Source organism: Monodelphis domestica, chromosome 3 (genome assembly GCF_027887165.1).
Source record: "Monodelphis domestica isolate mMonDom1 chromosome 3, mMonDom1.pri, whole genome shotgun sequence".
Lineage (NCBI taxonomy): Eukaryota > Metazoa > Chordata > Mammalia > Didelphimorphia > Didelphidae > Monodelphis > Monodelphis domestica.
In genome coordinates, this window is record NC_077229.1 from 303,676,647 (window position 1) to 303,684,326 (window position 7,680).

Genomic DNA, 7,680 nt, shown 5'->3' on the forward strand with positions numbered 1-7,680 from the left:
AAAAGGAGCCATTCTCCAGTTGAATATCAATTAAAGGATCCAAAGCAGCAGCTTTTAAAGGAAGAAATCTGAACTAGCAACAATCATATGAAAAATGTTCTAAAACACTAAGAATTAGAAAAATAAATTAAATTAACTTTGAAGTTCCACCTCACACATATCAGACTGGCAAAGATGGCAAAAGAGGCAATTGGCAAATATTGGAAGGGCTAACTACGAATTTGTCTAGCCATTCTGAAAAGCAATTTAGATGCATGCCCAGAGAACTGCTAAACTGTGTATATCCTTTGACCCAACTATACCATACCATACTATACTAGGCTCAAACTGCCAAAGAAATCAAAGAAAGAAGAAAAGGAACTATATGTACAAAGGTATTTATAGAAGCCCTTTTTATACTGGCAAAGAACTGAAAACTAAGGGAATGCTTTTCTATACAGGAATGGCAAAACAAATTGTGGTATATAAATTAATGGAATATCAGTGTGCCACAAAAATTATGAAATGGACAATTTCAGAAGAAACTGAGATCTTTATGAACTGATGCAGAAAGTGAGCAGAACTAGAACAATTCATTCAATAACATAGAGAAACATGTGAGAGATTTTATAATTCAGATCATCAAAATGACAAAACAATAGCCAAAAGAATGATGAAACACACAATTCCTCATGTAAAAATAGACATGTTTTCATATATGACTGACTAAATTTTTTCTGTCTTAATAGCTACATATATACAGTGGGACAAGCAAAGGAAAATGTCCCCCAAGCTATTGGAAATATAGGACTGTAGGTCTTGAAGGTAGTTGGAGGAAGAGTTACAGATTTGGGAGTTATCTACATACAGGACACCACTAGATACCCAAATGGATTATTTTCTGGTTGAGTTAGGATATGACAATAAACCAAGTGAAATTGTTAACATCTTAAAAGACAGGTAGAGAAATGATATAGAATGAAGTTTAATGTAGACAAGTATAAGACTAGAAAGGAATAGGAAGGTAAGTACAAATACAAAATAAAAAATAACTGGACAGTGGTTTAATGGGTTACCATTTAAAAAGTTAATATCACTGAGAATACAACACAAAAAAATGGAGGTAATAACCTCTTTACTTTGCAGTTTGCCATCTTCAATTTTGACCTTGACTTTTCAAGGAGAACATGGAAAATCTGAAGGATACATGGGAAAAGTTTATTTTAAAACTAGAAAAAAGAAAAGAAAGAAAGAAGAGAAATCATAGTTGTTTAGTCTAGAAAACCAAAAGCCAAAAAGTGACTTAACTATCTTCAAGCTTAAAAAATATTTTTATTAGAAAATTGTTAACTAGTAAATTTATACTTCTATAAAGGGTAGAGCATAAGGAACAGAATAGCTTGGTCATTTTGGTAATTTATTACTGGAAATGATTAACAAAAAAAGAGGTGAAGTACTATTTATTTCAGAAGACCGTTAAAAATTAGACCAAAATAACTACATGTTGGACTCATTCATTGCCCTGTTGAAAAGAAAAACAGTAATAACAAAAACTAGATAATTTGAGGTCTAATTTCTATATATTAGATCTAAAATTTTACCATATGATCTATTTTCACTTAAAGAGGTGATATGAGATATTCCTGGGAATCTAATAATTATTCAGGAATCTTTAAATAGTCATGAGCCCAGAACAATAAAAATTATAAACATATTCTAGAGATTGTCCCATGATTATCTGTCTGCTTACATTATGTAAAATTTATTTCCACATGTGGTTTTTTCCCCAAACTCTTTTCCTTACCCTCTTCCTCTGAGTAGGAACCTCACCTTCTACATTGAGAAATGGAAGTCATCAATCATAAACTCCTCATTTACTCTTACCACATACATCAAAATCCCTCAGCATCATTATTACTTGTTCTAATTTGTTCTAGTCTATTAAGAAGTAGCTCCTTTTCTTGACAAGAAAAATCTATTTATGTACGTGATTCCTTCCTATAGCCTCCAACAACTATGATCACACTTCTTCTTTCTCTCATCTTTATTATCTTTCAATCTACTGTCTCCATCCTGGCCACCAATAATTGTAGACAGGTCTCACCCATTCTTAAACACCTTCACTTGACCTTGGCATCTCTTCACCCTATCTTTCTATAGATAGATGCAGATTGTGATGGAATTATCAGATGACAAGGATAAGAGATCCAGGCTGTGCAGATGTGGAGAGAGTGCAAATTGCATTGTTGAAAGAATCCCTAATCAGTGAAACCACAGATCTATTTGAGTATTGCCCCAAATTAGCCCCTTTATCCTTTTCTAGCATTTTCTGTTTCATTTTTGCATTTTAGGTAGGAGATCTGCATTAATGTTACATGCATAAGATTTTAAAGCTAGGAGGAACTTTTAACATTTATCTAGTCCCCTTTAAAAAATTCCCTAATTTTTACTTTTTGTAAAAGTTATGCTCAAGAAAGGTTAAAGGGCATGCTCAAGGTTACAGAGCACATCAAGAGCTAGGAGCCATGGATTAATAGATGGGATATTGGGGGAAGGTAGGAATTAAGGGATAACAATCCCTAGGAGTACAATAAGAAGTTTACATGAGAGTAGATTATGCAAACATGTTGTTGGTATTCATACCTAATTATGCTTGTCTAATTTTCTACACTTCTCAGGAATTTCAGCAGAGGCCAGTACTCTGATTGTTAGACAGTAATATTCCCATGATATTGAAAGCTTGGCCCTGCAGTATATATGCCCTGAAGTTAATGTATAGGTTTCAAATATTTGTTAATCAACGTCAGTGCTATTATATATAGTACTGGCTTCTAATAGTTTAAAGTCAGAAAAACAATTAAATAAATTTTAAATGAAACTTTAAACTTATCACCAAAAGAAATGTTCTATTTAGAAGAGAAACTATTTGGAAGCTGCCATAAACTAACCTACACTTCTTATATGACAGCTCTGTTTTAGAAAGGGAATGTAATGTTAAGTAGACTTTCTGTGCTTCAAGAGACTGTACAGTTGGAGAAAAATGATAAGTTAACATTTAACATGAAGTTAGCAGAGGAAATAGATATTTGTTTTTGATGTACAGTTTTGAACTTTCCTATTTTGTTTAGAAAAAGATAGTGGGGAAGGGCATTTGGGTAGCTCAATGGATTGAGAGCCAAGTCTAAAGATAGGTTCAAATCTGGCCTCAGACAGTTTCTAGCTATGTGACCCTGGGCAAGTCACTTAACCCCCATTACTTAACCCTTACCACTCTTCTGTCTTGGAAGCAATACACAGTATTGATTCTAAGATGGAAGGTGAGGGTTAAAAAAAAAAGATATAGGGGAAATAGTAAGAGCTGACATTTATAAAGGGCTTTAAAATTTTACAAAGCAATTTACATATATTATTTCACTTGATGCATGATCCAACTATAAAAGGTATGGTAAATATTATTCCCATTTTACAGATTAGAAAAGACTTAAAAAAGGTTTAGGGATAGTAACAGAGCAATAAGGATGGCAGGTGAGATTTTAAACTAGATCTTCCTAATTTCAGTTGCAATATAATTCTTATCAAGTACATTCAGGAGATTTATATAACATATATCAATAACAACAACAAAAAAAGCTAGATAATATAAACGTGATAAGGATCCCAGCAATGCCTAAGTCAGATTATTATTGTCTAGTATTCACCTGGGTGATAAAGGATGAAGTCTTTATTTAGCAAAATCATAGATTTAGAATTTAAAAGGCACCTTAGAGATCATCTAGTACAATGACCTCATTTCACAGATGAGAAAATGGGGGGGGGGGTGTCCAGAGAGAGACTTAAGTGATTTAAGGTCTCAGATGTAGAATGGCAGATAGCTCCAAATCTAGGGCTCTTTCTGCAGCATTGTAAGTCTTTACCCTCATCTTTGATTTAGATTGTTTTTTTATTCAAGTCCTTGAGATAGCTGCCTACAATTCGTGCCTCCATTTCCTTACCTCTCACTTTTAAGTTTCTGCAGTCTGGCTTCATCTCTCCAAAGTTAATAATCTCTTAAAACTTCTAAGTCTAATATTTTCAAAAGTAAATCCAAAGTGCTCTCTCACTCTCCTCTCTTTCTCTCTCTCATTTTTACCTTCTGTCTAAATATCAATCCTAAAAAAGAAGATTGGCAAAGGCTAGGCAATTGGGGGCTACAAGTGACTTGCCCAGGGTCATATAGCTAGAAAGTATCTGAATCCAGGTCCTCTAGCTCTAGATTTGTTGTTCTGTCCACTGTGCTACCTAGCTACCTTCAATTTTACTTTCTCTTGAAATGGATTGTCGCCCATCAGCAGAGCTGTAATTGAAATTAACCACCAGAGTGGGTCCAAACCCAGTCCCCCTCTCTCCCTTTTCCCCTTGATCTCTCTTTCACTCCCTCTCTTACTTTCCATAGAGCCAGGGGAAAAAAGTCCAGTTATTTGAGGAAGAAGCCCCGCCCCCAAAGGACAGGCTTTATCACACTCTCTGGCAAGTTACAGGCACCTGCAGAAGCCATGTTGAACTAGAACTTGGACTTTGGCTCTGGCTTGCTGAGTGGAGGACAAGCTCAACTTTTCTGCAAATCAAGGATACTGAAGGACACCCATACGTACAAGCCAACCCTGTACCTAGAAGGGCATCATTTGGCCAAGTGGGGCCTGAAGGTGCTCCCAGTGTTCTCTCTCCATGTTAAAAACCTAGCTTTGTCTTGGGGAGTTTGGGTACCTTATCGTTTGTTTGCATTTTGGTTTATGCAGGAAGCTGGCAAAAGGCACCAGACACTTAATCCTTGGTGTTGATGTTAGGCCAAGTGGGAAGGGACAAACTGTTACCCAGAGCCCAAGTAAATCCTCTTTCATTACCCATAGCTTGATCATGGGATTGAGGGAGTTTATTAACATGGGTGGAAAAATTCTCTTCTTCCAACTGAAGGGAGCCAAAGGTAGCCCTTGCCACCCTGTGTCTTACTGCATCTTGAGTTGTGTTGCACAGTCAGGCCCTCTGCTTCTTTCCACCTGGGTGCCATGCTCATTGGTCCTTTAAAACCCAAGAAACCAATCACTGTTCTCCAGAGGAGACAACTCAAACTCTGAGGGTAATATAGAACATCAATCATACAAGTGTTTACTAACCCTCTACAATGGGCCCCATCACTGTGCTAAATGTTGTCTAATAGGCAAACACAAAGACACAGAAGTCTGTTTTGAATGACCCCAAAATAGACACAAAATTCCCTCATTTCAACACAAATTTTATTCCTATTGCAAAGAAGCTAGAATGCTGGACTTCAAGTCATAAAAATCTGCATTGGAATCTTGTATCATCTGTGAGATAAAGGGAAGATCACTAATTTCTATTTATCACAGGTACTTCCCTAGAACTATTACATCACATACAGATGGACTGTGGAGAGAGATCCCGTCTCTCCTGAATACAATGAAATCTCAAGGTCCCAAAAATCAAACCCATTCTTCATTAAAGAAATGGTCAAAAGACAGGATAGAGAACAAGAGCAATTTAAGTGATTATCAGTGCTGGATTTTTCAAGTCAGAGAATTTGGTTTTAAATACTTTCACTTAACTGTGTAATGCTGCTTCCTGAGGCAAATCCCTCAATGTTTCTAAACCTCAGTTCTCTGATTTGTAAAATATGGTCAGTAGAAAGCCTTTGAGGTTTCTTCTCAAAAAATGTGGTTTTCCCCAAATGGTCTACTCATGTCTTTTGACCATTTCTCTAATGAAGAATGGGTTTGATTTTGGGGGACAGCCCTTAGAAGTTGGACGAAGAGTATTTTTCCACCCAGGTTAATAGACTTCATCTTCCTCCCTCAATCCTATGACCAAGCTATGGAAAGAGGGTTTACCTGGGCTCTAGGTAACAGTCTGTCCCTTCCCACTTTGCCTAACCCTAACCCTAAGCCCTCCTCTCATATAGGGACATTTATTTATATTTAGAAGGCAGAATTCCTGTTCATTTGGGTGGGTTACTATTAACCTGACTTTCTCTTTATTATTTAATAATTATAAATTATGACAAGATTTCAAGAGAATTTTAATCTTAACACTAGTTCAATTACTTTAGGCAAAAAGTTATTCCCCTAATCAGTAGTCATTTCAAATTTTCTTAAGAATTCAGAATAATCATTATGGAAAAAAATTCTTTAATCACTAAGAGAAATGCAAACTATATCAACCAATCACCCATCAAGTTGGCAAAGGTAGCAAGACAAGTAACACTGTAGGAACAATGACAAGAACATCAATACAGTCACTGAATTGGCCTAACTTCAGGAAAACAATTTAAACATTATACTTGGTAATCAGATCTGTATTGTCATTTAACTTGATGAAAGTTGAATAATCTCAATGTTCTTTCCAGTTTCATATGTATTATTTACCCCAAGTTTAATTACTTGGGTGTTTTAATAATTGATGATTCTAGTGCAGCCCCATGTAAGTGTTGAGATAAATCTGGCCAATCTAACTCAGTTTATTATTACAATATTCTTCTAAGTAGTACAAGTGTTTCTTGTGGGGCATCTAATTTTATTTGAAAATTTTAAAGGTTTCAAGTTTGAAAATGTATTTGGTTATAGGAAATGTACACAGTATTTATTAGTTAGGTATCATTTTGTATGCTACATTCATCACTGTAGTTTTTATCTTTAGTCAAAAAGTAACTCACTATTTTTACCTTTTTTTCTATATAAAAATGACAATTATCCTGTGGCTTATATTAAGTCATGAAAAACACTTCTGGTTTCTCATAGCATTCAAACAGGTTAGGGTTAAGATTTACCAAAGCAAAGTTCCAAGTTTTAAGTATACTGCCTAAAAACAAGCAGCACTGAATTCAAACCCGGTCTTAGGCTTCAGATCTTTCCTTCTTAAGAGGTGACCCTGGGCAAGTCACTTATCCCCAACTGCCTACATTTACTGCTCTTCTGCCTTGAAGCCAATACTTGGTATTAATTCTAAAACAGAAGGGTTAAAATTTTTTTTTTTTACATTTCAGGGGACCTGAAAATACTAGATTTAGTGGGTAGGATTGAAAAGTTGTTTATATACTTATTTTAATTAGTACTGAATTAAGCTTTTAAAAAATATTTGACAAATGGGGAAAACTTAAAAGCCAAATGCTAATGGCCTTTTCTCTCCCCAAACCACAATTCATCATATGGACAGGTATACTTATGGGGTTCATGATTTTTGTGTAGGCAATTCCCTCCTCATGAATTCAGTTAATTGCTAATTTTTGTATCATGCTTGATCAGTCAGAATAGATTCCAGTTAGTGGTAGCAAGGCTTCAACTTTATCCTGATAAAACATTCACTAAACCTATTTAAAATGACAATTAAGAAATAGTAATTACCAATGTTAGGTAATTAAGATAGTAAAGAGAAATAGAACTATTGCAAATCTCAAATGTTCCAAGTTATTCTTTTGACAACTTCAAACACACCCCTTTAAGTATTTAAGCCAGCCAATTCCAATTTAAATTTTTAATTAATTTAAAATTTTACTATAGGAAACCAAAGTTTAAAAAATCAAAATAAAACTAGATCACCCTAACAAAGTCCTGCCTCTGATATACTGCCCTAGTGACCCTTGGACAAGTAATACCAACCTCTTAAGACTGTTAAATTGCAGATCTGAATTTAATACCAAAGACAAACAAAATA